The 23,487-nt window shown below is 40.9% G+C and overlaps 1 long non-coding RNA gene across 1 annotated transcript; it reads left to right on the forward strand.

Annotated features, from left to right (window-relative positions):
- Positions 1-10,741: 10,741 nt before the first annotated feature.
- Positions 10,742-17,200, forward strand: LOC115351967. The gene is made up of 3 exons (XR_003926964.2): positions 10,742-14,848; positions 15,890-15,955; positions 16,956-17,200. It is a non-coding gene; the product is annotated as an uncharacterized LOC115351967 (long non-coding RNA).
- The last annotated feature ends 6,287 nt before the right edge of the window (positions 17,201-23,487 follow it).

The raw sequence follows: 23,487 nt of genomic DNA on the forward strand, positions 1-23,487 counted from the left end.
CAGTTCTGATGCCAGCTACAGAAGAAATGTAACTGGTGAGTAGAGGTATTTTATAAGGATTTTTCAGATGTGAAATACTTGTTTAATTTGAGATAAACTTTGCTTGGCATACCTCAATTTCAGAACAGTTTCGATCGCACAAAGTCATCAACGCTGTTTCACTTGAAAGATCTTAAACAGAAATAAGAGGATCTCTTTTAACTTTGGATTGTCCAATCTGCATGGTCACGTGGAATTACTGATAATACAGAGTGTAGTAGGACTTGTTGAATATGCTCAGGTGGCCTGTCTCTTGGAAGTGAAGCAGACAGCAAGGTTGTTATGGGGTGGGGGGGAACCCCTAAGTGGATTGGCTTTTGCACACATGGGATTTGGAGATACCTGTAGGAATACACAATGGGCCGTACTCCTTTCATAAAACAGAAACATCAGTCTCTCATCAGTGAGGTTTATGAATTTAAAACGCAACTTCAAAATGTATTTCTGTGATTATAATCTACCAAATTGCGTTAAATGCAAAAAAAAAAAAAAAAAAAGAAGAAAGAACGAAGAGCGGACCAAACTTTAGTTCTGCCCTCCTTGCTTTGAGTAGTTTCATTTTTTTTCCTTCCTTAGCACCAGTGAGCATGCAGTCTTGCTCATTAATTTTCCTGTTGAACTTCCTGCAGAGCTTGTGTAAGATACACGATTTCTTCTTTCTCTGTTTTTTTAAATCTTCACAGCAGCCTCTGAGAGGTGGTTGTGTTTCCATTTTAATTTCAAGGAATGAGATCCATTGCATCAGTACCTGTTTCCATGGCGTTATTCTGACGTACCTTCAGACATTTCAAATTCAGCATGCAGAAAATGCATACCCAACTTGAATTTAAGAGGGGATGTGGTATAAGCGTTAATTTTGTGATAGGAAAGGAAATCTAATTCTGGAGAGCAGTCAGCTGTCTTAGCAGTGGATGGTCTTTTCTCTCTTTAAATTCCCTACTGTGCAGCTTTAACTTCTACAGAAAAAGGGGAAGTGAAATGCTGCATGGGCTAAAAGTCCTGTGATTAAAAATAGTTCAAGTGCATAATTGAAGATAGTATCATAATGCATGTACTCAGGAGAACTGAATACAAGTTGCACGAGCAGTAATTTTTTGTGTTTCTTAGGCTCACTTTTTAACCAGTTCCTGGATGCAGACTACTTTCTGAAAGAATTCTTTGATGCGCATTCTAAGGTGCCATGTTGAACCCTACTTTAATCAGGTTTTAAAATTCAATATAGTGAACCACTGAGGTAGACAATTAGCATAACTTTTTGCTGGTAGTACCTATAGAACAAACACCAAAAAGGATAAGAACACCTTGTTTTAAGTTTTATGTCTGTTTTATCAAGACTGGAGATCTTGAACTCATCCTTGTGCATTTTCACTTGAAATCAATTGCAATTACAGATTTTTTTTTCCCCCCATTGTTCTGGGTGAGCTCTTTCCTCCTTTTTGTTCTGCTCAGTGCTGGCAGTAGCAACACTGAGATCACAGGAGAGGAGTTCTTCCTACTCTTAATATTGTGCATCCATGAGGTTGTGGCAGCTTGGAAAAACCATTGCAATGAGCTTTATTTTCATGCAAATCTTTACTGAGTGACTTCTGCTCTGTAACATGCGAATACTGGAGCCAGTATGCAACTTATCTGCAAGAATTTTTAATATGCAGTTATGTTGAAATGCTGCTGGTATCAACATCCAAGCCATCTCAGTTAATACAATTTTCCCAGAGATTCTGGCTGAGGTCAGATATTCAGCATGGAGCATTCCACTTTGAACAGCAGGAAGAGGTTGCAAGCTGCTGAAGACAACCTCATAAGCTGTTGATGAGCAGCTTGACAAAATATATTGGTGTTGCTGTTAGTTCAGTTATCAGTCACTGACATCTCCACTCCCCCAGTAAAACTGAGAACTGAGCATAAATGATTCTTCCTGTAAGGCAGCAGGTCCAGCCTGTTAGTTAGTATTTTATTTATCACTTTATTTCCCTCTTGAACAGCCAGCAGTAGTAGGTGTTCTTAGGGTATGAAATATGCATTCCAATCTTCCCCATGTTTCCTATTTTCTTTGTTTCTGCTGGTTTGCTGGCTGTTACTGTGCTCTTGGGTATTTAGGTTGTTTCCAGTTGGAGGAGTAGGGGCAAATGTGTTCTGCTTATTTTTTTCCTCTTGAAAGTATTGGAAAGAGGAGAGGTAGAAAAGCTGTATAGCTGAGGAAGTCTAAGCCTGCAGCCCATTATCAGCAGCTGTGACGGGTCCTGCTTTTAGTTAGAAGAAAAATTTCCTCTGCCGCCTCTTCTGATAAAGTTCATATTGAAGAGCTTGTGCTGATCTGGTACTTCTCACCAGGTCTTTGTTGCAGAGCTTTTCTGTGAGCTTGCTCTGAGTGGGAAGTGTATTGGAAACTGCTGCCCTGAAGACTGGGATGCACTTAAGGGAAAGTTTTGGTTTTATTTCAGTGCAAAGGAATAAATTACTCTGTTAAATTAAATGAATAGAATTACTTTGTTAAATGTAGAACAAACTCTTCCTGTGGATGTCTTTAGGCAGGTTCTAGCTATTGTGCATCAAGTAAGAGCAACCTTGTACAATGTTTGTGAACCAGCTGCTAAGCCTTCTAGGCAATTACACACACTTCCTTCCAAAGCTCAAATAAATTGTCTGATCTAAGTGCTCCATGTTAGTGGATCAGTTGTACAGGAGAGGCTTTAATGTCTTTGTAATACGCTAATCCACAGATAAGCATGTGGATTAACTTTTTGCACATGATGCCTCAACAAGATTAGTTTTTCCTTTGGAAATGTAAGGAGTCTCTTGTGTGGTTTTTCTTGACAAAACAGAAAGCTTTTGGCTAGTCAGTGCATAGACACTGCAGTTCTGATTTCTTTAAAGGAGTGTATGTGTTCTGACTAATACCATGTCTGTGGTGAATTGCATTGAACTAAAGTAGTCCTAATTTTTAGTCTTGAAACTAGTTTTTATCCTGCTATACTTGCTGGCAACTTATCTTTCCACTTTGTTTGGAATGCTGTGTTGAGGAGATCAAAGCTGTGTACTGAGCATCTTGCACACAGACAAGTTAGCCTGTTCTTTGGCTGCTAGTTATGTTCTACCTGCATGATACAGAACATAGGATTAGTTCTTGTCTATCAACTTCTGAAAAGCTTATGAGCTTCCATCAGGAGTACTTTTGAAAGTGTTGGAGCAAAAGAGAGCAGTGGCTTGGTATGCTGGGGTATATAGACATTTTTGATACCAAGGAGCTACCTAGAAAAGTTAGGTTAAACTAACTAGGGGAATCTCCAGATAGGCAAGAGGCAAATTACTTAGCTGTGGTTTTAGAACCACTTAAATAATTTCTATTCTTGCTTGTAGAAATGATTTCCTTAAAGCACCGGGTAACCAGTTGCTTGAGTTTGTTGGCAGAGCTGTAACAATGGTGTCTTTAAAAATATTTAAGAATATTTATATGGGTGGGGCAAAAGGCTTTTTCTCCTCCAAATAAGCTTTATTTTAAGTACTTGCATTAAAACCTGAGGGAATATAATCCAGTTTAGTTAATCTGTACAGTTTCTATGCACAAATCTATTTTTCCAGTCATATGATCAGTACCCAAAACTAGTTACTGGGCATTTTAGTGCCTTCAGAAAGGGGACTGGGTGAACTAAAGTTCTTTCAACTTATAAAAAGGGGTCTCGGGAGACTTGAGAGAGAAGAGAGTACACTGTTGGGAAGAATCAGGCCCTCAGTTTTACTAGTCCTGGATAGTATATAAAAGTCTGCTTCTAGTCTAACCCTTTTTCAGGGTTTTTCCAGTTTCAAAACATAGCAGTTTACAAAAAGTTAGAACTACCTTGTCTCCACTGAAACAGCTTGTGAAGTTGGGTCAGATTTCTTAAATTATACTTGATGGCCTCAGACCTGGAACAGTCAGTGGATTATTTGTTCATTATTTTCCCAGTTAATTAAACTAACATCTAGTGCTTGCAGGTCTTAAAAAAAACAAAAAAAAACCAAAAAAAAAAAACCCCAAAAAACAAACAAAAAAACCAATACAAAGGAAACCCTAACCAACAAACCCCCACAAAAAATGAAAATGCTAAACAAGGAAAGCCAACATGGCCATGCCCACAGCGCACTTCATATTGGGCATCTTTACCTTTCCTGTCTGTGAAGGGCAGAGTGATCTGCAGTAGTGGTCCTTCAGGTAGATGTTAGCCTGTCAGATTTATGGAACAGTCCACTAATGCAGCAGTTCAAGAACGTACATCCATATGGCTGATCATTTTTCAATACAAGTTAGTTATTGGCAAGGATGGCTCTAGTTGGACATCAAGTTTCTGGACTCTTGTATGCAAAGCTTGCTGTATGCCTCTCCAGGAAGAGTAGAAGAACTATGAATTCTTTTTGCTTTCTATTTTTGCAAGCATGGTCATTTTTCAGGTAGCTGATAAATTGGTTTGTGCTGCAGTGGGGGTTCTGTGACCACATCTGAAGTGTACTTCAGGCTGTTTCAGGAAGATCAAAGTTGGAAGGTCTTTGGTAAGGTGTTCATGGAACTCTAATGCTGGGTATCCGAAGATCTCATAACAGTGCTAAAAATAAAACTAGGAAGATGGTAGCTAACTGGCATATGTTAGGATTGCAAGTAATTTTCAAGAGGGTAAAAAACTGGAGTAGTATACATCGTAAGAGTCCTCAGATAATGTAAGCACTATCATACTTACTCCAGATAGCTGAGCAGTAACCTCATAAGTAAGCACTATCATGCTTACTCCAGTAAGTTGAGCAGCCACCTTTATTCGCCTTGTGTTTTCCAACAGTTTTGGATTCAACATAAAATTTTTGCTGAACGCAACTTTAAAGAAGACTCATAATATAAGCATTTCTGTCAAATACTTGTTTTTTCTGTCCCACACATTTTCTTTCAGATAGTGTTTAGGGGTTTACTACAAAACCCCTACTAATTAATAGCTAGTCAGTCTTTATGCCATATGTTTTGTGTCAGATTTCTGTAACTTTGATTTTTTTTTTTTTTTTTTTTTTTTTAATTGCTGTACCTTCACAGGATGATAATACATTACATACTTCTAAGAAAGCAGTCTGTAGGCTTTTTGGTAGTGTTGCAGAGCTGAACATATAGGTCAGAGGAAAATAAACTTCAGGTTGAAGAGGGAGTCCTTAGCAGTGTTTCACAGTGAATGTGCTTGCTAGCAAAATTTCTCAGCTACTTCTCATTCACATTCAAATCAGTATTCGACCATCAGTGCTGTTATCCCTTGTTAAAATGAAGTATACTTGCTGCTTGCAGTTCTTGCTACTCTGATATGTACAAACCAATTGATGTTAGTAGAGACATCGGATTGAAGGTTCCTGAGAAATGAGGACACTTAAAGCCTTAACGGTAGTATCTGTAGCTTCTCTCTCCTACTTTTTCTTTACTGTCCCTTCTTGGATTGGATGTACACCTCTGCTTGTCTGTCTTTGCAGAGAGACAGAAGTGTTACCTGCAGTATCTTGGATCTGTAGAGCCAGCAAGCTACAGATGCAAAGTCTGTACAGATGCAAGGTTTGAGGTTTTTTGAATAGACCTTGCTATTTTCAAATGAGTTTTTGATGTGGTATGTAAAGGTCAAAATACTGCAGGATTCTCTTCTTTGAATTTCTTTTATATTATTATCTTATCTACATGAAGTATGAGATCTTGAGTTACTAATTTTGTCAGCATTTCTAGATGATGCATGGAATGTAGACGTGCTTATTAGCTAATTTTGCACTTAATTTGCCCATTTCATGCAAGTAAACATTCATTATTCCTCATGTCTGCAAAGCATTAAAATATACATTTTCTTTAATGTTCCTCGTAAACATTAAATATTTCACAACGTGTTTCCTCCTGTGTAATTTCGCCAGTGGCGGTCCATAGAAAATAAATGTGCTTTTTTCCTCCCCTTTTATTTGTTGCTTGACTGACTCTTGGTTGTACAGTTTTTAGACTTTCTCTTATGTCAAATAGATGTCTTCAACTGCATGCTTATGAGTGTGTTCAAAAAGGTGTGCAGTGCAGCATGTGAAATCTAAAGGTCATAAATTAAATCTGTTTCACTGGGCCAAAGTGGGATGCATGCAGTGAAGACTGCATATTCCACATTGCAAGAGGCTGTTCAGATGTGAGAGGCAGTTCCACGAATGTAGGTCATATTTTCTCTTTCATTGGAAATAGCTTCAAAAATCCTTTTAGCAACTGAGCTGAGATTTAAAATAGAAGCAGCTAAAGAACATCAGATGTCTGGCTCTATCAGTAGAAGTTGCTGAAATGAGATATAAACGTGCAAGTACTTGAGTAGCTCAAAGTTATTTTTTTTTTTTTTAGTATATTATAAGATCTGTGTAGTGTGGGAATGGCAGTGTGTTTATACACATGGAAGAAAAACAATGCAGTTGTCTAGCTCTTAATTGCTGTGATTAGCTCCACTACTCCCTCAACCAAGAAATAGTAATAATGGATTTTTAAATTAAATTTGAATGTAAGAAATAAATTAGAAATCAGTGCTCTTCTGTTATAGCACAAAGTTTAGAGGCCAGCGTTGAGGGTTTAGAGTCCAGTTCTGTGGTGGGAGTCACCATCCTTCTTCTCAGAGGCAACACTTAGAATGTTTATTCCTTTAACTTTACTAATTTTCACTTATTTGAACTGTTTACATTAATCCAGTGTTTCTGCCCTCTAATTACATAAAAGCTGTGAATTTGAGTGCTTTGGGATTGAGGTATGATAACCTAGCTTTCCATGAAGACTTTTCCTGCAAGGTAGAGATTTCTGACAGACTGAGGAAAATTGCATATTTTTTTGGTAGGCTTGTCTTGTTTGAGCGGTCAAGTATAACTGAAAGCATGTGTCTGCAAATGTGATCTTTTGAGCATAAAGATTTTTCTACTGAGTTAGGCTTCTTTCAGTGCTGTTTGTATGAGAGAGAACAGTTGAGGTGAATTAGGTAGGAACGTTTTCTACTCAAGACTTCTACAGAAAGACTAACCTTTAGAAAAACGGGGAAAAAAGGAAAGTTGTACATTAGACCAGTATAACCAGTCATCTCCTTCATTAATGGGCCTTTTTCTCCCTTCTGAAGGTCTCTTAGCAGGGAAGGATGTAGTTTGCCTCAGAGGTATGTAGCTTGTTCGAGCTGGCTGGAACAAATATTTTGTGTTCAAGTGCACACAGGTCCTTCTCATGAGCAAAACTGAGTTCACTCATTTCTCACTAGCAGTGGGAGAATCTTCCCATTACTTAGGAAGTGGCAGTAATCCTCAAATACACAAAACAATGAGGACAGTGTCCAGACCTTCTGGCTCACTGTCCCTAGACTCCAGCTCCATGTTGTGGGGAACTGCAGGGTGCATACAGCGTGTTCCAGAGTTAGGGGTGGGGAGCTCCAGAAGACCTCCTGGAGGAGGACAGTGACACTTACCTTGGGCATCCTACCACTCCTGTTGTGACACCATCTTCCCCCTGCTGCACTTCTAGTGGACTTTGAGTAAGTCTGAAGAAACTTCTGGTTTGTGAATAAACCCTTCCCTAATCAGCCAAGGTAGGAATGTGGTTAATTCAAGTATATGCCCAGTCTGTTTGCATTACATTTTGGTGTTGTCACTGGAAGGGGCCACTAGGAAAGCAGCGTGCATTGAACCATGCAGCGTGTAGAGTCTTTAAGAATCCCTGTCTATTAAAATACAGACACAACAGTAGTTTCAAAAGTGAGTAGAACTGTACTTCACATGAATATTTCTGGAACACCACATTGTTCATCTCTTCAACCACCTATTTCCTTTCAAAGAGATTGCAGTGAGCAGCATTGTTTACTAATCTCATACACCCAGCCATTATCTTACATGAATAGACTTGTTTTTCCCTGCTTCTAAGCCTTTGCGTTTTAGTTTTTAAAGTGCACATTGTAGATGTATAAGTTAACCACTGGAATAAAACTTCCGCAGTTGATGTGTGTCCTGCTCTTCCTAACATGATACATATGTGTTGATTAACCACTATTAAGTGATACAGCCTGGAGAACTGCACATGTGCTGTACCCAGCGTACCAGGAAAAGAAATTGAAGATAGTGTGCCTATAAAAGGTATAAAGTACAAGAACAGGCTTACTAACGATGATAAAAGAACCATGTTCTCCTAACATCCTTTGTTTAGTACAATATATCAATTCTGGATCATTCCATGTAGTTGTACAAGTCCTTCCTTCCTGCTGGTCAGACTGGGGAGGTTCATCTAGACTTGATGTAGTCGGAGACTTGTTTATCTGAAGAAATTTCAACAGCCAAGTATTGGACTTTTTGCTAAGTTTAGGAAATGGTTTTGTTTTTTCACTTTTTCCTCTTATTTTCTCATCCACAACTACTTATTTGACCAGCCATCAGAGTGAGAAGTTCTTGCAAACAGTGATTTGCGTGATCTCATATAGATCAGTATCTAATGATACAGTTTTACAGATGTTTGTCAGTGCAAGAAGCTGGCCTTTCTAATGCAGGTATTTCTTCTGCTAGTGCTGTAGTCTGCACTGGGGAACTCGTCTAAGATAACACTAACACTTTGCTTTTCTGGTTTGGCTTTAGTGCAGTTTTTGTGTAGTGTTGACAATGATAGCTGCGGAAGGGCCGGCATACTGCTTTTGGTGTACATCCCCACAACTGTGGTCCCAAGTAAATGCTGTGGGAGAATGACTTGTACAACCTATTTCTTCTCACTAACTATAAATGGTAAAGTGTGGTGGATCCCATCAATTACCATATGACGTTCTGAAGGGGAAATACTTCTGTTAGGCTGATGTTACAAACTGGGAGCATGTTGTTTACATCTCCTTGATGTTGCATGTGGCCATGTTTTTGTGTTAGGCAGGTGGACATTCCTTCCCAGAATGAGTAGTTCAGTCAAGGGTGCCATGAAGAAGTTGCCAGGAATTGAGCAGGAAGGTGAAGACAGGGAAATAGGTGAAAGGATTTTGGGTGTCCAGCTGAAAGTGCAGGAAGGTAATGATGGACAGTTCTCCAGCTGAGGACAACAGCTGGCAAGTTCTGTGTAGGTTTTCCTTTGTGTTAAAAATAAAATAATCTGATGATAATGCCCATGCACAAGGCTAGAAAAAATGAGTGATAGAGAGATGTGTATCCAGCAGATAGTGGGTGTTCTTTCTGCCGGCTGAAGATGAGGAGTAAAGCAAGTGATACAGATCTGTGTGGGTGAGTGAGGGAATTCCACCCAAAGACTGGAAAGATGTCAAGATGTGGCATCTCTTGTGCATTACAGGATCTTTTTGAAGGACTGTGTTCTAACTCTGTGCTATGAAATCAGCTGGTAGTCAGCATGCTGGAGGATCTTGCTGTTTGACTTGAATCTCGCTATAATGTATCTGAAGAACATGGTTGGATGGTGTGCTCCTGGAATGGGTCGTCTTGCTTTCCTACAGTGTGCCCATCACAAAAACAGTAGACCTTATTAGAGTGCTTCCGCTTTTGAGATGTGTAAGTCAAGCAAGTAAAGTCATCTTAGATTTTTTTTTTTTTGAAGCAAAAATGCATGTGAAGTCTCTGAAAATCCTGAATCACAGTAGAAGTTTCCAAAAGAATTTTGCATGGGCAGTTGAAGGACCACATGCAGTAACATCAACGTTGCATTAAAAGAAATCTGATATAGTCAGATGATATAGTCTTGGTCTTCTGTGTTCATAGGTCTTAGATTTTTCTGAATACGGTAACTGGGGACAAAGTAGCAGCAGTATTAGGGTAGGGAGAAGAAAGCCTGACAAAGTTGCTTGTTGTTTTTTAAGAAAGTAACATCCGCCTTTTTTTTTTTTTTTTTAAGGGAATGTTTGTAGTGGACCGTATCTTTCCATTTTTTAATCTCTTCCTCTGCAGTTCAATTAGTCTCACTGAGAGGAGAGCACCCTTTCTGAGTAAGGATACAAGGTAAACCACTTGACAAGCGTATGGTAAAAATCATGACAGCGATGGAACAGCTTTTTCCTAGTGTGAAATCTGAACTTTCAAAAGTGACAAGTTGCTTGTAGGCTTGGTAACCAGCAGAGGAGTAGCAAGTAATAACACTCTGTTATATCTATGCTGTCTTCTGTAGCTGTATATGTTTCAGGTTGAGGTCCTAGGGATTGAGAGCAGCCCTGTGGAGAAGGACTTGGGGGTACTGGTGGATGAAAAGCTGGACATGAGCCAGCAATGTGCACTCACAGCCCAGAAAGCCAACCGTATCCTGGGCTGCATCAAAGGCAGCATAACCAGCAGGTTGAGGGAGGGGATTGTGCCCCTCTGCTCCGCTCTGGTGAGACCCCACCTGCAGTACTGTGTCCAGCTCTGGGGCCCCCCAACACAAGGACATGGACCTGTTGGAGTGAGTCCCGAGGAGGGTCACAAAGATGATCAGAGGGCTGGAGCACCTCTCCTGTGAAGACAGGCTGAGAGAGTTGGGGTTGCTCAGCCTGGAGAAGAGAAGGCTCCGGGGACACCTTAGAGCAGCCTTTCAATACTTAAAGGGGGCTTATGAATGAAAAGAAAGATGGGGACAGACATTTTAGCAGGGCCTGTTGTGATAGGACAAGGGGTAATGGTTTTAAAGTGAAAGAGGCTAGATGTAGATTGAACATAAGGAAGAAATTTTTTATGCTGAGGGTGGTGAAACACTGACGCAGGTTGCCCAGAGAGGTGGTCAATGCCCCATCCCTGGAAGTGTTCAAGGTCAGGTTGGATGGGCTCTGAGCAACCTGATCTAGTGGAAGATGTCCCTGTTCATTGCAGGGGGGTTGGACTAGATGACCTTTAAAGGTCCCTTCCAACCCAAACTATTCTATGATTCTATGAAGCTTGAAATGCAAAGAAGTTGTGTGTTTCACATCTCTTTAACCATCATGTATTTCTTACAGAGCTTCCAATGATGAGTAAATTAATGCAGAGCAGACCACAAGGATGTCTCATGTGACTTTTTTACTATATAAAAATGCCTGTCTTTCAGATACTGAGCTGGATCTGGCAGTAGAGACTGTGAGCTTTGCTCTTGGTATAACAGGACTATGGGGGCTACATAACTCACATTGATTCTCTATTGGCAGTTACTGTGTTGGTAGGTAAAAATTAGATGATGATGCCTGAATTTATGAATCCCCTGTGCACTGAGGGACTGCAGGATATAAATATGTAAGAGGACCTCCAGGAGGAAACGTGGGACTGGCAAAACCACACTGATCTCAAGCAAAGGCAGACTTCTTTTTGATGCACGGAGCCTTTGCTTGTGTTAGCAGTAAATTCTTTTCTGTTCCAAATTGAGACTGCAAAATCTGTGGCAAGAAAAAAAACCCCACAATCAGACTTCAATACCAAAAGACTGGGAATGATTGCAGTTACTTATAGAGATAGGATTGCTTGATGAAAATTGAGATGTAGTGTGTGATTAAACATATATTTGTTTGCTATACTCGTGGTTCAGTCCTGTCATTATAACAGCCAGTGCAGGTGTGTTACTACTATCTGGAAGATGATGTCTGGTGGCAGAATGAAAGGAGAAGCAAAAGCCTATGGCTGTGTAAAATGATTTCTTTCTTTTTTTTTTTTTTTTTTTGGTCAATTAGTTGTCTAAATAAAATAAGGTATTTTAGAAATGATAGTTGATTGAACAGCAATCAGAAATTAGGCTCCAAAAAATTTAAACCTCATGTTTTTATTTGGTATCTGCAGTGTGCAAGTGCCTGGTCCCTTTTTATCTACTAATAATGTTTTAGCTTCCATTCTCATCTCGTCTCTCATAATCCCTGAAGAATATTCATGATGCCCTATGAATTGAGCTGGCTGGTAAGTTATCTGTCTTTATACCTCTGGAGAAGTTTGATTGCAAGCTTTTCTGAGAATATTTCATTCCTAGCACTTCATTTATGCCCAGTCTGGTGTTAAAGCCTCTGTGGACATACCAGTGTACTAAAATTGCATCACAGCATCAAGTGAATTGGATCCTGGATATGCTTTTAAATTTATAAAAAAACTTAAATATTTAGCTGTGGGTGAATCCCAGCCTGTGGCACTGCTGTGGGTCATGGCCTGCAGGGAAAAGCTGCTCTTCACCTTCTGACTGATGCATCTGTCAACTGATGTTTTGCAGAATAGTAAATGGGGGTGAAAGGAATTACCAGAGCACAAATAGCGATCATGTCATGGTTTTTTGTCCTGGGTAGCACGTTCTTAAACTTGTTAGAATAATGCCTAGTATAATCAAGCTATACTTCACTACTTAAATCAAGCTTACTTTTAGCCCAGTGCTTTTTGAATTGAAATGACTCGGGCAAACCTTTGTTTTGAAATAATTATAATTGCTTCTTACAGTTTTGCACACAAATTTCAGTTGTATCCTGATCTAAGAAATTTTAGCATTCTAGTAGATGGCTCTTCAATGTCCCTTTTGCAATCCCCATTCAAAAAAAAACCCAAAGAAAACAAACTGACAGATAGAGAAATAGGACAGAAGATTATAGAACTCTAGTTTCTTTTCAATATTTATTGTATTTTTTCAATATTTTTCCTTTTCTAGGTTTTGTGGACTTAGGCTCTGTCCCTCTCAACCTCTTGTGTTTCCTCGTGCACTCCAGTCAGCACTCTGTCAGAAGGCTTGACTCATATTTACCTTACAATTTAGAACTGATTCTCCTTGCAAACATTTGAAACAAAAAAAAACCCAAACCAAAACAAAACAAAAAAAAAAGGAACTGAATGATATTTCACTTTTTCCTGTGTTTCTATACTTTTAAATTGAAGTGTTTAGGAAGCTGGGTCTTAATTAGCTTTTAGTGGAGGTGAGATAGAAAAGTATTTGTGTACCTGCCCATTATTTTTGCCTGAAAACACCTTTTTGGGTGTCACCTGACTCACCTCAGTGCCTTCTGAGATACCTGCTGCTTTGCAAGGCTCACATGCAATATTTGTGAGACTTAGTAATACCACGCGACAAGAAAGGCAGAGCAGGATGAAAATCAATTGTGTTCTCAGAAAAGGAGTTCAGTGCCTGCTTTTCAGCATGTGATTTGGGTTGAGAGAAGGAGGATTGAAAGAATAGTTCTGGTATTTTGTTCATTGGTCATCTCATGAAGAACTGCACAGCACTGCATCTTCTGGATAGAGAAGGGCAGACCTTTGGGACCTGAAGACTGGTAAGACACTGGTGCAACTTTTCTTTGCTGGCCTTAGTGCCCCTTGCAGTGTTAAAAGTTTTGCTTTTCTAGCTTTTTTCTTCCTCCTGATGTTTTGCCAGCATTACAGATGGGAAGTATTAGCATGTTCTTAACAACAACCACCCCCCCACCCCCCCTCAATACCTAGAAGTTTATGAGAAGATGGACTTTCTTCAGTAAAGCTGTTACTGTGGATGTCATAGGGAGCTGGGACAGGAATCCCCATCCCTGCATGGAGCCACTGAGGTGCTGAATGGAGCTGACTGTGCTGAATTATCATCTTTCAGGTCTGATGGAGCAGTGTTACATCAGGATGCTCACAGATGTGTCCAAGCTGTTTGCAGAGTGGATGTAACTTTGAAAGCAGTGTGATCATACTAATCTTCTGCTTGATAGCAGAAGCTTGGACCTGAGGTGGCTTGACCTGTGCCTGCAGCTTCTCCTGCTTTGTTCACAAATGTGTTGGGCCCTGTACACCTGCATGCTTTCCAGTTTTTCTCAAGAGTCTGGTGAGATGGAAGTTCCTGATCTTGTCAAAACCCAAACCCAAACAAAAAAACCCCAAACCCGTAGCTTTGCTTGCAGCTTTTCAGCTCTCCATATGTGTTGCTGCAGAGGTCTATGCTTGTCTCTTTGTGCTTCCTCTTTGTGTGACCCTTTCCCCTTTTTATGATGACTTCTCAGAACTTGGTCTTCCAGCCTCCTCCCCATCTTACGTTTACAATAAGTAAAATCTTTTCAGTCCCCTCGTTACCTGTGGTGGGTTTTTGTCCATGGATAGTAGCAGAACCTCCTGACATCACTTAGAGCCTTGGTTAATGCCTGAGGTTTGGCAGCAGCCGGTAACGTTTGAGGTGATGCTGCTTCACTGACTCTAAATACCTTCTTGTTCTGTTAAGGTCTTCCCACCTCCGCAGTGCTGTTACCCTAGCGTTGCTGAGTGCCAACTCAGAAGAATTTCCATCTTCCAGAACAGTACAAGAGGCAGCAGAAAGGGTGAAATGAAGCCTTTATTGGCTCTGGGGTTTTGCTCTATTGTCTGAGTCCTAGGTATGGTAATCTGCTTTTTGATGCAAATTACACTTCTTGTGACCCAAGAGTTTAGGTAGGTCCAGAGTTCAGCTTGGTTTGAGTGAGCTTTAGAGTTTTATACCTACACACTCATAGCAGAAACCTAGCAACCGTTTTTCTTTCTTGGAACAGTTAATTTGTTGGTCACATCCATTTGAGGCAAGTGTTTTTCTTCTAGATCCCTTGATCTCTGGCCTGTGCTGGGTCATCAGCTTGGCTTTATGTATGTCTCTTAATCTCTTTAGGGTTTGAGAAATGAAGATTTCTTTGGTTTCATTCCTTTTTTAGGGAAACAGCATGTTTTGGTCACAGCTGTTAGGTAGCTCTTGAATCTTAAAATTCATAGTTTCTCCAAAACTGGTGGTTGTTCTGTTTTCTGCTTTTGGCCATTAGGCTTAGAAGATGCTCTCGGGGGAGTGTGGTAGTGCACTGCCTCCTGTAATAGTGCCTTGTTGATGATATCTTGACAGGTATCACCACTTTGACTCGCATAGGCAACAAGAGATCTTGCAGCCTGGTGGTTTTTCATTCATGTGAGTACATCAGACTCATTTAGGATTTTAAATCCTTGCCTGTTCCTACTGGATTTCTCTTAAAAAAAAAAAAAAAAGGGGGGGGGGGGGCAAGTAAATTCCAGTTAATGTCACAGCTGCACAACTTTATGAAATTCCTGTGTAGACATTGGTGAAGTGACTTGCATGTTATTTCACCTGTAGGATATTCGGGTTGATCCATCTTTGACTGAACAGTTTCTCTGTCCTTAATGGGCAGTTTGGAAAAAAAAAAAGATCTGTTCCAGAGTAGTTGGGATTTATTTATTCTGCATGCTTAAATGAAACTTCCAGCATATTGTAGGAGAAACAGTTAAAAAGAAGAACGTCTTACCACTAAAGTCAAGGAACATGGATTATTTATCCTCAACCAAGCCTCAGACAAACTGGTGTCAAAGACAAAGGTGTAAAAATCGCTTAAATCAGCTCTGGCAGTATGTCACATTTCTTTCAGTGAGCTGAAGCAGTAACTCGGGTAGCTATCACCTGTTATCTTGTTTCCAGATTCAGTCCTAAGTTTTAGTTTATAGACAATTGTACGGATGCAAAGAGTTATAACTTATTTTGAAAAACTGATCAGGATCTTCCTAAGTATACCTCAGTAATTCAGGATATTTGATGGCACGTAAAAAAGGTGACTTGCTTCATGTCACTTACCTTTTGGCTTTATGCTCCCAGAGACGCCGGAGAATAGTGTAACACCTTCTCGGTCTAATTGCGGTTTCTTTAAACTGCATGTGTATGTGACAGTTGATTAGCTATTTACATATTAATATTACTAACTAGCAATCTCAATGAAATGCTTCACCACATTAATGAAGAGGGCAGCAGAGCCTTTCTTGAGATTGTGAAGTCTGTTTTATTCATGTTATTTGTAATAAAGAGAGATCTTGTTTGCTACTTTTGTATTTGTTAAATGCCAGCTTCCTCTTATCCATGTCATAGGGTTAGAGGACATGTGCTCTGTTATAATAACTTTCTTCTGTTTGAAACTTAATTATTTGTACTCTCATCCATTTTTAGATGATGAAGGAAAGACACTGTGATGGGCACTAAACCACGGACTTGCAGCGTGAACTCTGATGGCAGGTACTTGTGTCTAGTCCTGGTGGTCTGACGTATCTGGGGAAGGCTTAGGTGCCGTGTGTCTCTTGGCCGTGGTTTTCTCTGTTCTCAATTTATTAATTTCAGCATTGATAGAAATGTTTGTTTGTCTTTATAGCATATCCAAGAGCTGTGCTGCAACAGAGGACATAAGTTTAGGGGGTGGGGGGGAGTGGGTTGACAACCAAGCCCTCAATAGTTAATCTGTTCTGGTTTTTTCTTATATAATCCTTAAAGTTTTATGGACAGCTGTTGGATTGATCAGACAGCTGCTGAAACCATAACAAAATGTCAAGAAACAGGGCATGTTTTTAGCATTGGGGAGGAAAAGAGACCAATTTGAGGATTAGATTTTTAACCCCTCCTGAAGTACTTTTTTGTCCTTTGAGATAGAGACCCAGATACAAAGTCACCAATCTGTTCAGTGAGGGTATTTTTTCTGTTTGTATTCCTGATTGAGAATTAGTGTCTGTGTAATGCTTGTTGCTAGAAAGTATTGAGTTGCTCATGCTCATTTATTTCTGTGCTGTGAGTTCAGCTGAGTATTCCTTTCTGCTCTATGAAGGGGGACTCCTGGTTGCTATTAGCTGTGCTTTAAAGACAAGAATTCCTGTGTTCAGTCAAGTTTAGGTCACATTTGTTCTGAAGCCTGATGAAAGCATTAGCTAATACGTATATTGTGATTCTCTGATTTGGGTTATAGAGGATTTGCCTGTGAATCTTGTTTTAACAGATCATTAAGTGTCTGGATTTCTTCCTTGGGTAACCAAGCAAATAGTCTCAGATATGCTTTGCTAGGTAGAACCAAAAAATGTAGTGTAAGAACAAGAAATCTACACTACCTTGAATTAAAATAATTAAATAAACAAAATTTTAGGACATACAGTATCTTAATGCCACAACTTGGAAGAATGATGTAGAAATTCTTGAATGAGTCTTGTTTTAACTGTCATTAAAACTATGCATACAATCTGTACTTTTGCAGTAAATGTAAAACATACCATGGATAAATGGTCTTCTAGAAGAACCCCAGCATCTGCCTGTCACAGCAAGCGATCTGAGCAGTGACTTACCTGTGTTAGCAGTTTCAGGTGGGTGTGTTATATGTATTTGCAGTCTTCTCTCTTGTTCTGTGCAGTGTACTAGAAACTGCACGTGCCTTGTATAATTTGTTTCCTACCCAGTCCTCTTGTAATGTCCAGTTTTTCTAATAAACATATTTTGAAGTCATTGCTTTGTGGCTGTTTTCCAAGGGTCTGAGTGTTCCCATGTGTTGCTTGTCCTCAGTGACGTATTCTCTTTGGATCATGCAGGGAAGAGGAGAAGAGAAACTCATAATCACTTCCTTTGGGTGGCGACTTTATTTTAAGCTGCCAGGTCAAAATGCAACACCTTTTCTCATAGTTTCTCTGTTTTGAGTATTTTCTTGGAGTGTCCTGATGCTTCAGATCAGACAGAAAACCAATTTAAGCAAACCTGAAGAAACTTCTCATGAAGCAAAATTAATTCCGAATGTTTGTTTGGAAAACAACGATGAAACAAATTGGAAGTTATGATCTTGTGATTTTATTCCCATGAAGTGCCAAGTCCTGCAGGAAACTTCAGCCGTATGAAGTTGAGAGTTACCTCGCACTTACATGAATACCAAGGGTTTGGCTTCATCCTGGCTTGTTAGTTTTTGTTTCAGAGGGGGACTGAGAAGAGAGCAGAATGCACCTAGTGGTCTTTAATGTGCAGTACCTCACTGTGTTTGCAGTATTCCTCCATTTGATTGTTTCCAGGGAGTAGGGGGAAGATGGCCCGTGTGCCGGCATAGATATGTTTTCAAGAGATGAGAATTTGTGTGTGTGCATGTATTTACTTAAAAATCCCTTTCTTCTATAGAAGCATTCTGACATGTCATGTAGTTCAGTTTGGCTTTGTTTTTCATTTCAGCTGTGCAGACATTACCAGAATCACTCAGACACTCGTTTTTTCCATGCTTAATCCTTTTTATATGCAACGTTGTACTAGTCTTGCTGAACAGCAGGAATGAATGGTTCCTAAAAACAACTACTACAGAAGCGTAAGTTCAGGAGCTGGCATGAGATTATTTTGGAGACTTGGCCAAGAAAGAAGTATTAGAGTTAGTCCTGTAACAAACACGTTTGGTAAATTGAAAAAAAAATAAAAAAAAAATCCAGAAGTTTTGAAGTTTGACTCAGCTCCTAACCCTCTTCAAACAAACAAAACCTTCTCGAATACCTTGATTTGGCACAATTGTGGCATTAGTGCTGTGTGTGCAGTCCTCTGAATGCAGCTCTGGGTTCATAACTGGTGTGGTGTGCTGGCAGGCAGCTTGCTCCCTGGGAAGAGGGTGATGTGAAGTTGCGTTCAGTCAAAATTCAGTGAATGTCTCCTATTACAGAAAAGGTTAGATTAAATCTTGTAGGTTTACCATCCTGTGAATAACCGAGCGTATTGCTTTCATGGGGCGAGAGGGGAGACACTTTTCAACCAAGACTGGTCTGGAGGAATCATTAGCTGCTTCCAGATGCGGAGCCATCCACTGCCCTTTGAATCCACCAGAACATGAATAAACATATTTTATGTTTGTGTTTGACTGTATGAATTCTTGCTTTTTGTAAAGGGACCTGTGAATTGGAAATAAATCTTGTGCGTAAGTTGTATTCTGGGGAAGGGAGAAGACTGAGAGGATACTTTCAATGTGCACATCCTCTGGTTGTTCTCTTGGCTGAAGAACAACAGTGATGTTGCTCTGATGCAGTAAACTATAAACTGTAGCTGGGAACGGTTCTTGTCATTGCAGACCTTGGGCTGATGGTGTTACTTCAATTTCTGCTACACTTTGAGGAATGAAATGGTAAAGTGAGTAGTCAAATGAGATGTTACACTGTAAGAATAAGGATTGCTGAGATACTGCAGGGAGAACATCACCCTTTTCAGAGCTGTTGTTCCTCACACTCTGTAATGTGGGATTTACCAGTTAATACTGCACCATTAAAACTGAAGATAAGTATTGAAACATGTCAGGCAGTTTTGCTTTGCTTTTCTTCAGCTTAGTATGTGTGTGTAGCTGGGTAAATCTAGCTCAGCCTGTGTAAGCGTATCCAGGCTGTGATCCTCCTTACGTGCTCTGGATCACTCTGAAGTGGGATAAGCCAAACACTGAAAGTACTTTTTTTTTTTTAATTAGGAAAATGACATGGTATATTTAAAGGACCTGTCCTGGTTTCAGCTGGGATGGAGTTAATTGTCTTCCTAGTAGCTGGTACAGTGCTATGTTTTGAGTTCAGTATGAGAATAATGTTGGTAACACTGATGTTTTCAGTTGTTGCTAAGTAGTGTTTAGTCTACAGTCAAGGATTTTTCAGCTTCTCAAGCCCAGCCAGCGAGAAAGCTGATGGGGCACAAGAAGTTGGCACAGGACACAGACAGGGCACCTGACCCAAAGTGGCCAACGAGGTATTCCATACCATGTGATGTCACATCTAGTATAGGAACTGGGGGGAGTGGGGGCGGGGGGAATCGCCCCTCGAGGACTAACTGAGCATCGATCAGCAGGTGGTGAGCAATTGCACTGTGCATCACTTGTACATTCCAATCCTTTCATTATTGCTGTTGTCATTTTATTAGTGTTATCATTATTAGTTTCTTCTTTTCTGTTCTATTAAACCGTTCTTATCTCAACCCACAAGTTTTACTTCTTTTCCTGATTTTCTCCCCCATCCCACTGGGTGGGGGGTGGAGTGAGCGAGCGGCTGCGTGGTGCTTAGTTGCTGGCTGGGGTTAAACCATGACAGGGCCTTAAGGTAGGAATTAATCTTTTGGGGGAAATTCTTGCTCCCAGTGTGCAGATTGCTTTGAAAGTGATAACGACCAGTTGTATTGGAGTAAGAACTGGTTATACTTCATATAGGGAAGGTACATATGGTGCAAACAACCCCCCCCCCCCCCCAATTCAACTTCATCAGTCATAGCCAAAATTCTTCATGCTGTGCAGCTCTCACACTTTAAAAATTGACACATTTGGGTCTCCTATTTCTTGCAACTCTTTACAGGTCCCTTTATTTCCACCTGCTGGATTTCAAATTAAAATTTGGATTTTTTTTTCATATTTTGGCTTGCTCATTTGCCTACCTGAAAGCACATAGATGAGGATAGATGCATTAGAGATGTGTTTAAAGAAACACAGGCTAACTGATCCCTTTCCAGATACACTGTGACATTACAAAAGTCAAATCATTCCCTTTATAAATTTTATCTGAGAAAACACACGAAGGCCAGTGTTTGAATTTTCTCTTCAGAAGGAAAGCTGAAAAATTTGACAATGAACTGTGAGAAATGGTGTGGAAATCTCACTGTTGTAAGCTGATAGGTTGCACACAGCCTCTTCTCCTGGGGTTTGTAACAGGGACTGCACAGAGAGACAGGGCAGCAATGGGGAGCTGTGACCTGTGTTGTGCCAGTGTAACTCCAGAAACAACTGTTTCCAATCAAATGAGCAGCAGCCTTGATGATAATTTCTGAGATTTTGTGTTCCTGGTCCTGCCCTTCATCTAGGAGGGGCTTTACAATGGAATTGGACAATTTTTCAGTATAAATTTGCTACTAATGCTTTCTCCTAGTCTGTGCTGCTTTTAATGCCACTGACCAGACTCTGCATGAACCAGTGCTGCCAGCAGCCCAGATCGCTGGCAGCTGTTAATGTTGCTGCTGTTGATTTTTTGGTTGGTTGTGGAAGCTGGGCTTGGAGAGCAACCTCTTACCAGGATCGCTAAAACCCCTTTTTCTACCACCATGGCCTCAGGGTGTTATGGCGGAGCTAGTGCAAAGTTAAATGCCATGGATGGCTTGGGGGAACCTGGACCACCTGGAACTTACAGAAAAAGGTTAAACTAAAGGAAGGTAGGTGATAATGATTGTTTTTCTTTTGATGGTTCATGAGCTATCAGTGTGACCTGATGATCACTCCCAGTGCTCCAAAAATTCATGCTTGGTTTCTGCTTTAGACTTCACTGTTTCTACTTCTTGATTTCTGGTGCTTTTTCCTGTACTTTCTCTCTATGCAGCTTCTTTTTACATTGTGATGAAATTCTCTCCTGAGCCAAATAAATGGATTTCCTATGGAGTCTTGCAAAAAAAAAAAAAAAAAAAAGTAATAAAATCTCTTGGATCATGACCTCTCCAGAACTACAAAACACTTCAGTTTTTAGCTGCAGCTGCCACAATCCTCTCTGCCTGTCTCTTGAGGGCCTGTGTGTGTCTGAAGATGCTGAATTACAGCCCTGAGAGGGCTGGTGGATGCCCAGAGGTTGGCAGGGTTGGGCCGCAGGACTTGGTGTGGGGAGGGTGGATGCAGCACAGGAGCTCCAGGGCTGCCTTTCCTGGATGAGGATGACTTTCTGAGATTTGGAGCGCATGCTGTGGGCAAAGTCAAGCTAACAGCAGCCTAGGGCATGCTCGTTGATGCAGGGTGGAAACTGGGTCCCTGTCTGCTTTCCAGGCTTTGACCTGACCTGCTCTCATGTGAAGCCTGTACCACCTCCTGCAGGGTTTCTCCTTATGTGAAAAAGAGGTCCTGGGGAATTGTTTGGATCATGCTGCACTTACGACCTTGTTATTGGAACCCATGAAGAGTGCAGTGTCTCTGGGCACGTGCTCAGGAGTGTGGTGCAGAGCTGCATTAATTTCTGTACTCAGGAAGGCTTTGTGTTAATAAGGAAGAAGCGTTGCTGGGGCTGTCATTGTGGCATTTGGGCAATGCTGTGCTCAGATGAAGCCTTTTAATTTTTCCATCTGGTGTGATCAGATGAAAGAAAGAAAAAATAATTGAGAACAGAAATTACTTTCTATGCTGGAGACAGCAGAGCTTGGCTGTCTTTCCCAAGATATGTTGCTTTTGAGGCACCTGAGTTGGTGTGTTTTGGATCTGGTATCAGACTCAGCCTGTCCCGTCTCCTGACTTGCAGCATTGCCAGCAGCATGGCAGAGAAAGGACAGCTTCAATACTGCAACAGAGCCAAGTGCCCTGGCCTGACGTGAGCAATGAGCTTTAAGCCCTTTGCAAAAGCATGGTGATCTTTAATTGCCAGCTGGCCTGCAGAAAAATGTGCTATGAATATTTAAGCACACAGCACCTCTAAATCTTTTCTTGATCTCATGGTCTTCTACCAGGACAGAAGTTAGAGATACCTGTTAACCTGAAACATCAGAGCCTCGCTGAAGGGACTAGGGCATGATCCAGCAGCAACCATGCAGCTCCTTGAAGGGCAGTTACCAAGATGATGTGCTGAGCAGGGGAGGTAGCGAGATTCAATGCCTGCAAATAGTGTTGCGGGAGTTTGAGATTGGACATAAGCAACATCTTTGTGAGGAGAGCAGTGCAACAGTGGGACAGGCTGGGGAGATCTCCATCCCTGCAGTCCTGAGCTTGGGTGGGGGATTGCCCTACTTGAGGCTTGAAGTTGGATGAGAGATCTGCAAAAGTGCTTTCCAACCACCAGGAAAGGGCTCTGCTGCAGTGTGGAATGAAAACCTGCTGCCACCTGAAGAAAAATTGTTTATTAAGACACCCCCCCCCCCCCCCCCCCCCCCCGCCCCTGCTTTTTTTTTAATAACAAACTTTATTTTGGGCCACATGAGTGATGCTCTTCAGCCAGCCTTCCTCCATCTGAAACTTGTGGTCTTGTAGGTCATTGGAAAGTAAATGTGAGAAATGATGCAGGTGTGATACCTCTTTCCCAAAGTGGCAAATAAGCAGCAAATGGAATAGGGGATGGCTTTAAAATAAAACATCTCCAAACCCTAAAATCCAAAACTTAACCTCTTTGGTTATAAATAAAGAATGTAATGTCCCTGCCCGCAGTGGTTTTGTTTTCTCTGCATCAACGAGAGGGAAAAAAGAAGACTGAGAAATACTGGCTAGCACTGTCCAGGCAATGTCCCCTAGCTCCAGCATTAGCCAACCCTTCTGCTTGGGGAAAGAGAAGTAACAATCTTCTCCTCTTCCCTTTAGCCCCTGCAGTCCCTCTTGGCCCAGGTCAGTGGGACCGATGTGGTCCCTTGACAGCTCCTGTAACCCAGTTTCTGTGTCTTTACTGGGAAGGTCCAGGAGGGGTTCGATCACTAAAAAACTACTTTGAAACTGTTCCTTAAAATGCAAATAATGCATTAAAACTAGTTAACTCTGTCCTGCCAAGTATCATATCTCTAAGAGCTGACACGTCAGATAGTAGAATTCATGTATGATGGATGGAGGAGGCTATGAACACAGCTGCTGGCTGATGGTGTCCAGTGCTCCACACTGAACACAGGGATGCAAATGGACATGCTGGGCTCGGTGCTGCAGCCGTAGTGGAGTGGAGGCCCTATCTTTTCAGCTTGTCCTGGTACAGGACAGGAACTCTGCAGATGGACAAGAAAAGAGAAACTAGCGAAAGAACCTCTCAGAGTGCCCTGGTAGGAAGTTTCAAAGCTTGTGAATTGGAGTCAGCATGTAAATTTGAAGCTGATTC

The sequence above is a fragment of the Aquila chrysaetos genome, chromosome 16 (assembly GCF_900496995.4).
Source record: "Aquila chrysaetos chrysaetos chromosome 16, bAquChr1.4, whole genome shotgun sequence".
In the NCBI taxonomy this organism is placed as follows: domain Eukaryota; kingdom Metazoa; phylum Chordata; class Aves; order Accipitriformes; family Accipitridae; genus Aquila; species Aquila chrysaetos.